The 8,245-nt window shown below is 36.8% G+C and overlaps 1 long non-coding RNA gene across 1 annotated transcript; it reads right to left on the minus strand.

Moving 5' to 3' along the window:
• Window positions 1–461: 461 nt before the first annotated feature.
• On the minus strand, window positions 462–1,457 carry LOC118746417. The gene is made up of 2 exons (XR_004993832.1): window positions 939–1,457; window positions 462–830 (listed from the first exon to the last, which is right to left on the minus strand). It is a non-coding gene; the product is annotated as an uncharacterized LOC118746417 (long non-coding RNA).
• Between the last annotated feature and the right edge of the window lie 6,788 nt (window positions 1,458–8,245).

Raw genomic sequence — 8,245 nt, forward strand, 5'->3', positions numbered from 1 at the left:
GAAGCTTCACTCAGCTCGGAACGGCTTCGCTCGGCACGTATCCGCTTTCTGTGTGAACGTACCCTTAGAATCGAAATTTGAACAATCAAAATGTCTTTTTTATTTGAAAGAGAGATGCTCAATAAGTTTATAATTGTAGTTCTCATTTGCATACTAACAATAAATCATAAATTTTGTTTCACACCAACTCAATATTGAACAGTAAAATATATTTTAATTTTGCCCAAATAAACAACGATTTAGTTAAATGGTCAAAGACATATGGGGGATTCACAAGACGTGTAAAACGTCGTAATGGCTAAAGTTTTAAAATTTTTAAACGTAAAATAACGGCTAATACCTTTTTAGGCGTTTTGTAACTTAAATTTATTTAATCAAAAGTTGTTTACCGAAACAACCTTCTATTTTGTATCAAAGTTATGTACTGCGGTATAAATATGTATACAAGTTTTAAATATTTATTTTTACACAGAAACGTCCTCAAGCTCAAAAAAATTGTTGAATAAACTCCAACTTTCAAACTTTGTGCGGAGACAAAAACTTCCTGGAGACAACGGCTTCGTTTTGACGTCGTTTCGAGTTCATCGAGACGAGCTCACCAGACCGGAGTCGAAACGTGTTCGATTCGTCCTCGTTCTGTGGCAAATTGGGTACGCGACAACCTCAAGAGTTTATCTTCCCCACCCTGCTGCATTTGAATTGCTTTTACTTTTCGCCTCGTTATTTCTCTTCAGCAAGTTGCCAACAACGGTTATTCCCAAGGTAAAAATGCATGCGAAATGCCGCAACACGCCATGGCCAACGGTCATATCCAGAACAAAACTACAGCGCTTTATAAAGGGGAATAAATATAAATTGTGTGCAGCAAGTTTGCCAATAGTACTACGTGCCTAGCGTGGTTTTGCGCGTATTTGCTGAATTTCTATTTATGTACATACATATTCGCTGGCCTCCATCCGCATCCCTGCCCACAACCTTTAGAGTGGGACTCTCTTCAGTTTTTCCTTTCAACCCTCGACACGCTCAACGCCCCTTCAATTTGCCTTCGCAACATATTGCAGTACCTGACCGTAGTGCAAGTGCAACGGTATTTACCACATTGACGACGCAGGCGGCTGCGCATTGCGCCCTCGCGTTTAACGAAGCGAGTTTTTTACTCCCCTTCCTCTCCTTTGAACACAGCTTACATACTTATGTATGCACGCGTACATGAGTATGTACATATACGCCACCACAGTGCCGCTCAGTTATTTGCAAGTTCGTAGTCACCTATTTTTTAGTTGCTGCAGGCCTTCCCCGCGGGTGTACCTACCCCTGCCATGCGCGTCGCTGCTACATATTTACCTGTCTTATTTGCTTTACTCACGTTGTGTTGTCTCCCCTCTTATCATTACCTCAGGGGACCGTATGTTTTTAATTTTCTTTTTTTAAATATTTTTTGCAAGTTTTCCACTGCAGCGAACTGTTTGCAAATTTATAACAAAAACTCGCGTATTAACATAGAAATCGTTGTACATATGTATGTACATATGTATGTACATAAGTACGTACATATGTACGCAGTGCTGTTGCTGAGTTGATTCCTAACGTTGCTGAAGTCACTGCCTCAAAACTTGCTATTCAATTGGCAGCATTGTTCTAAATGTTTATTATATTTAAATGTATGTAAATACATATATAATAAAAAGTTTACTTAGTGTCAGTGCTGCCGTTTTCTATTTTTTAGAGTAGAAAAACGTAATTTTGGGGAGTATTTTGACGTTTTGGGGAGCAGCCCCCAAATATTTACAAATTTCCTAAACTTAAGGCCGCTTAGTGGTTTAAAGAAGTAGGCATCGTATAGAGTGAGTTGGAAATTATTAGGTCAGAGGTCTGGACGTTTTTCTCAATGTCCAAGGATAGTACGCAGTCTTCGGTATTTCATGCCGCATTCTTTGCAGTCCCCAAGAACAGTGACAATATGATGGAAAATAGGTGAGAGACATTGGACCTAGTGTGCGCAAGACAGCCTTTAAACCAAGTGCATACTTCTAAACTAGACAATGGGACTTCCATTCAGCTAAATTATGTTGGTAAATATAACAAAGTTATTTTACTTTAAATACTCGTAAGTAACAAGTCACATGGGAATACATGTTGATTTGGTAACAAAGGACTCAGGTCGCGTATTTATAATTAATAATGACTGGAAGGCTTCGAGGGGCTGCTTCATTAAGCACGTAGGACGGCATACAACTTTCGGAATACCGAAAAGGCACAAATCGTTGGATGCGGTTGTAATACTACGCAATCTTATTTGGTTATGAAGAAGATTAATCTGCAGGCCTCTTTTTGTGCTTCTGTCCCATCACCGCAAGTACGGTATATGTACTCGTAGTATAGCCTAAGAGTAAAATTCCACAACAAGGTTTTCATCGCTATTCAGGCTTTCAGCGCTCTATTCAGCTATAAGTTTTATATTACGGCTTGAGCGCCAAAAGCAACAACGCCTGAAGAGCTTGTTGTGGAGTTCTACTCTAAGGGCTCTTTCCTGTACGCGTAGTGTGTTCGGACCAACAAAGGAGCTTTTCCTCCTAGAGAGAAAAAGAATTTTATTCCCAATATATATTTATCACTGCAGTCGTAACATTTAAATAATGCTGTAATAAGGCTTAGGAAATTTTTATCAAAACGTCTAGTATTTTTTAGCCCGCAACCAGTTATACCAGTCAGAGATGATTGCGAAGCTTCGATGGGATGCAAGTAGAATAGCAGACATATTTTGGAATTTGTAAGTAGTCACTTCCCGAGGCACAAACCGCTGAATTCGGTTGGAATATATAGTAAGAAGATGAAACAACTTCGGGACCACCTCCGAAATTGCAGTATATGTAATCGTAGTATAGCCTAAGTTCTGCTTCCTGCAGGCGTTGTGTTTTCGGACCAATAGAAGAGCCTTTCCCAATATGTGTAAATTCATTACAGCAGCTGAAAGTTTTAAATAATGCTGTAATATGGCTTAAGAAACATGTATCACAAGGTGAAAGGAAAAGTGTTATCGGAAATAACTCCAAGCAATGTGCTTTGGCAGTGTTCAACGCGACATCGTTTGAGTTATGCCGAATTTCCACTAGGCATTGAAATAACAAAAAATGTATGCCATTTGAAAAAATGCCACGTGGAAATGAACTTTATGACTATTTTTTTAATGTAATGACACGATTATTTGTTAATGCCCGACTTTGTCATTTGTGATTTTTGCCATTTAATGCCTAGTGGAAATCCAGCATTATTTTATAACTTTAGAGTTAAGACTCGTAAAACAAAAACTTTCAAATTTGATTTCCCAAAATTCTAATTTTTACACCGTCATGTTTAAGACATGCCGGGGACGATATGTCAAATTGGCCACAAACTCGAACCAAGAAAATACTCAATAAAAGTACAAATCTTTCATATTATGTAGGTATCCTCGCCTGGATAAAGGATTGTCGTAAGCGCCGTTTTGACGATTTTTAGTTATAAAATCAGTTATACATATATTTTGAAATTAGATCTGTCGATTGGTGTTACAGGCTAATCTAATATTCACGCACGCGGCCAATTTACTGTATAAAATTTCTCATGCACATACCACTTGTATGGGACTAACCGAAATGTCTGCGTGACATTTTGATTTGACGTTTCGCTCAATGAAATCAACTGCAAACGCACGAAAGCCAATTTCGAGTGACGCAAAAAAACAAATTCGACGGCGTGCGTACCAAAGCGCAAGCCGCGAATTTTAAATAGGTTGGCCTGATATCAGTTTTTGGATATCTCCTTTTGTCCTATAGACTAAAATTTCATCGATAATTTAGTATAAATTGAGTACATGATGCTTTCTTCTTCTGCTTCTTTAGTTTCCGGGATATTGAGCAAATAGTATCGTTAATATAAGAAGTTCGCAAACTAGTAACATTCTCCAAGACTTTGGAGAGTCTATAGTGGCGTGTTTTAGAAATTATTCAAAACTTCAAACGCGATTATATGCCTCTGTTTGCCTATTTGTCAGTTTTCAGTCGCTTTTTTTCTAGCTTTAATTCCGATTTTGAGTACTTTTTTGATTCTATTTTGCTTTTTTTTTATAGATTTTAGGTCCTTAAAATCCGTTGTCTGTTTATTAATTAAGCGTATTCAATGTAAGGGTTTGTACGACGAAGTGGTAGTTTCAAAGGCCATTTTATTCTGAAATATCTTTATAGCCGTCATTGATTCGCCACATAGCTGCTTCCTATGCTTGAGTTCCGGTCGCATGTGAAACCAACAACAAAGTTAGCTAGCAAGGATAGACGATAGCGAGTTTGGGTGTTCCTCATTGAGTTCGTTCGTTTCCCCACTCGCTAACTGTTGGCGAATCGGTGACGGCTTATGTCTCTATAAGTCCGTAGAGTATTGACAGTGATAACCAAGGAACGGATTTTATGCAAATTACCTTTTTTTCTGCTAAAGGGATAGGGTATATTCGATTAGGAATGTCCACGATTTAGCTTTCCCTGATTCCATATATACACAAGTGATTATAGCATTAAAATTTATTTTTTTTTAATATTATAAATAAATGCCCAGATTCGCAAATAGCGCTACGAAAATTAGTATGTATAGAAAAACGCAGTGTGTAATAGTGAATTACTCAAGCAAACATTAATGGTGATTTCGTTTCTCCCAAAAAATGTGGGCCTTCCACGGTGAAAAATATGTATGTTTGATGTTACACTCAACCCTGCAAAGGGGCATATTTTTGCGTTGTTGCCCTTGTCTAGCTCCTTCATTGGATAATATATTCGTTTTAAGCAACCAGGAGGTTTCAGGGCAACGATCACCCCTGACAAAGCTTCAAAGGGCGGAGAATATGGCTTTTTTGCCTTACATGAGTATGACATTTTAAGAAACGAACACAAAATTTATTTTATAGAAGCGCAGGGACCTATTGCCAAATTGGTGCTGGAAAGTTTCAAAGCCGATTTCTCAGCTAATGTATGCTTGGAGACGAAACGGGATGTGAATAAAATTGTTAAGGGCGAGGAAAAGGCCCTTATTCCTGTTAGTATGAAATTTTTAAAAGTATAGAGTTTTAAGTTTTGTTAGTTAAAAAAGTAGATATTTTTTGATTATTTTTCGGTTTTTGTCTTTTTTTTTAGTGACTTCTTTTGCCTCTTTTGCGATTTCTAGTGTCTTTTTCGATATTTTATTTCCCCTTTTACAGCCTATTTCGTTATTTTATTTTGCCTTTTTTATGGGTAAAAACCCTTTCCCTGCTGATAACTCTCGTTAGAACTTAGATTCTCAAACCGGTCATATGCTACATATACGTACATATACATATTTTATCTGTGTGTTTATAATGAAATGGTTTCGAAAAACTGTAAGCGCGAAGCGGAAAAGTGTACCTATTTTAATAAAACTAAAATATCTATGTATGAAACATATTGTATGTACGTATGTTGTTGCTGATGAAATAGCTTACTGCTGGTCTCTCTTGGTTTCACTAAATTGAAAAGTGAAGTAGTTGATTTTCAAGGAGCTTAAATAACCACTGGCATTGATTCGGTGCTGATAAGATAACAGAAAACGGGCTTAAGTAGATCAACAAATGCAAACAACAGTGTTAGAGTTTACCAATCACACATTCATACACGTGTCGCACATATGCATTTATACACACATATATATATAGGTATAGGTATGTGTTTTCATACATTCCCTATAAAAAATCTATAAACATATATTTTTAATTAATTTGCACATCCCAATTTGCGAAACGACTTCGTATCGACGTCGTAGCTTCCGACAATGTACTGGTGAACAATTTGAAAACGTGAAAACGTTCTATGCGATCACCTACGATCAGAGGATTTGGTATGACTACGGTGACCATGCGTCAACCTTGTGGTGTGCGGCTTGATGTTGTTACACAAATAGAGGGACATTTAATTTATTTAAATTTAATTTTTAATATATAAATTGATTTATATGTAAGTGCCTTTGTATAAACATCTGGCAAAAACGCCATATTTTCTTTTTAATGAAAAAAATATATAAAAAACAAATTCGAAAGGCGAAAAAATAAAATTTTCTTATTTTGATCTTTATTTTTATCTTTGGATGGCAGAAAATTGTTCATTATGCTGCTAATCGTACTGAAGGTCACATTTTCATTAATTATGAAAGCATAAAAAAAAATTTCAAAAATACGATTTCGAAAGCCCGTAATTTTTATCGGAAAACTCGCTGCATTCAGAAAAATTCCTGACAAAATTAGTTAAACTCCAGTCACCAGTATGTACGAGAACGTAAGAGATAAATATTTGAGTTTAGAAATATTTATATCTTTTCGTGTGAAATTTATCATGAAACGTTTTTCAAACAATATTCCGAAAGACTGCTAGTCAGTGTCGGACCAAAGGCTCTACACAAAGTGTCTTATAAAGCTCTTAAATATTTTATAAACTCAGTTTATCTCGGTGGGTATATCGACACCTGAGTGGAAAGATCGTCTTATCTCGGCAGCCAGTTCGAAAACGCCCTATCTATTTCCGAAATCTGTTCAACAACGCTCTACTTCAGAATTTGATTGAAGAACGCCATTTTACTGAAAAACACTTAAAAGCAAAAGAACGTGCTTTCTCAGAATTCGGTTCAAAGACGCAAATGTATTGAAAATGTGCTGAGATAGGGCGTTCATCAACCAAATTCTGAAGTAGGGCGTTGTTGAAAAGTTTTCGGAGATAGGGCGTTTTCGAACTGGCTGCCGAGATAGGTCGATCTTCCACTCAGGTGTCGATATGTAGTTAAAGTTTTTTTCCTCTCTTTGTACTGTGTAAAAATGTTAAAAATGGAGTGTAGAGAATTATAAACATAAATATGTATTTACAATCGCTTAGTGTAGCGCTTAAGGGTCAGTAGTATTGGTATATAGGTATACGATGCTAAAAGCCGGCAACAGGATATGTCAGCGCTTAAAGCAACTCGGCAGGTTGCTGAGCTCATTGGCGCGTTAAAAGTGCCTGCAAATGCTAAAATGTGTAAACATACACACACTAGGTGGATGATTGCTTGCCTTGTGTAAAATTTTCTTCGAGTTGTATGTAGCTTCCTTTCGTATGTTGCACGTTTTTGCGCGTTAAAATAAGAGCACAGGTGTGCAGTGTTTTCATGCCCATCGCTTTGCTGCTCGTCGTGGTTGTGTTTTGTTTTTTTTTTTTTTTGTATACAATTGTGTTTTGCCTTGCTACTATTTTGACTCCTTGTCAGCAATTCATGTATTTGGAATTACCATACTTTTTTCTTGTTTCTGTTATTAACCTGCCTTTGCATTATACGTTTTTTAACTTTTTAAAGACTTTGTCTGTATACATTTAAATACCTATGCATTTACGTACATATGTGTGTGCCCGTGCCTTTTAAATATGGTGTAGAATAGTACTAGTAAAGATGTCATTTGCCGCACACGATTAAGATTGGGGGTAGTTGCACCGTCAGCATGCAGTGCACTCGCGACAACGTGAACTAATTATGAAAATGTTCATGTTTGCGTTATAGTATGTTTCCACGATTCGTAATTCGCTCTCTAAGTAATTCACTAACTAATTCGTGAATTACCCTGTTTCCACGACACACATTAGTAATTTGTTGGCAGCTGTAGTTCTTGTTCTTGTTCTGCGCTATTTATTATTATTTTTGTGTACTGCAAATATCGAAGATGGAGCTAAAATTTAAGTTACCATCAACAATTTTAATTTATATAGAGAATATTTTATTAATATTATTCTATAACTAGAAAAAGTGCCAGCCATTGGGACCAGGCCGGTGAAAACTTCGACATATTTCCGATAAATATTAGAGAAGGCACCGGATCGGTCATTCGCATGGTAATTCGATCTGAATTACCTACAAATGAGGTAATTCGCTCTCAAAATTTTGTATGGCGAATTACGTAATTCGGAAGGTAATTGGCAAGGCGAATGACGATTGGGAGAGCGAATTACGAATAAGAGAGCGAATTATGAATCGTGGAAATGCCGTATTAGTTCGCTTGAGCGATGGATACTGAATGTGATAGAATGACGAACTGTGAGATCTTTTTAACGAGATGTACATACATACATTTGTATGTAGTTATAGACCAGTATGCAGCGCTCTAGAAAAGCACAAACTCCATATAAAATGACGCACAAGAAATGGCTAAGAAATTTTCTTGAGTCAAATTTCCTTAAGGCAGTACGCA

This window comes from Rhagoletis pomonella, unplaced genomic scaffold (genome assembly GCF_013731165.1).
Source record: "Rhagoletis pomonella isolate Grant_MI unplaced genomic scaffold, Rhpom_1.0 Rhpom_scaffold_00010, whole genome shotgun sequence".
Taxonomy (NCBI): Eukaryota; Metazoa; Arthropoda; class Insecta; order Diptera; family Tephritidae; genus Rhagoletis; species Rhagoletis pomonella.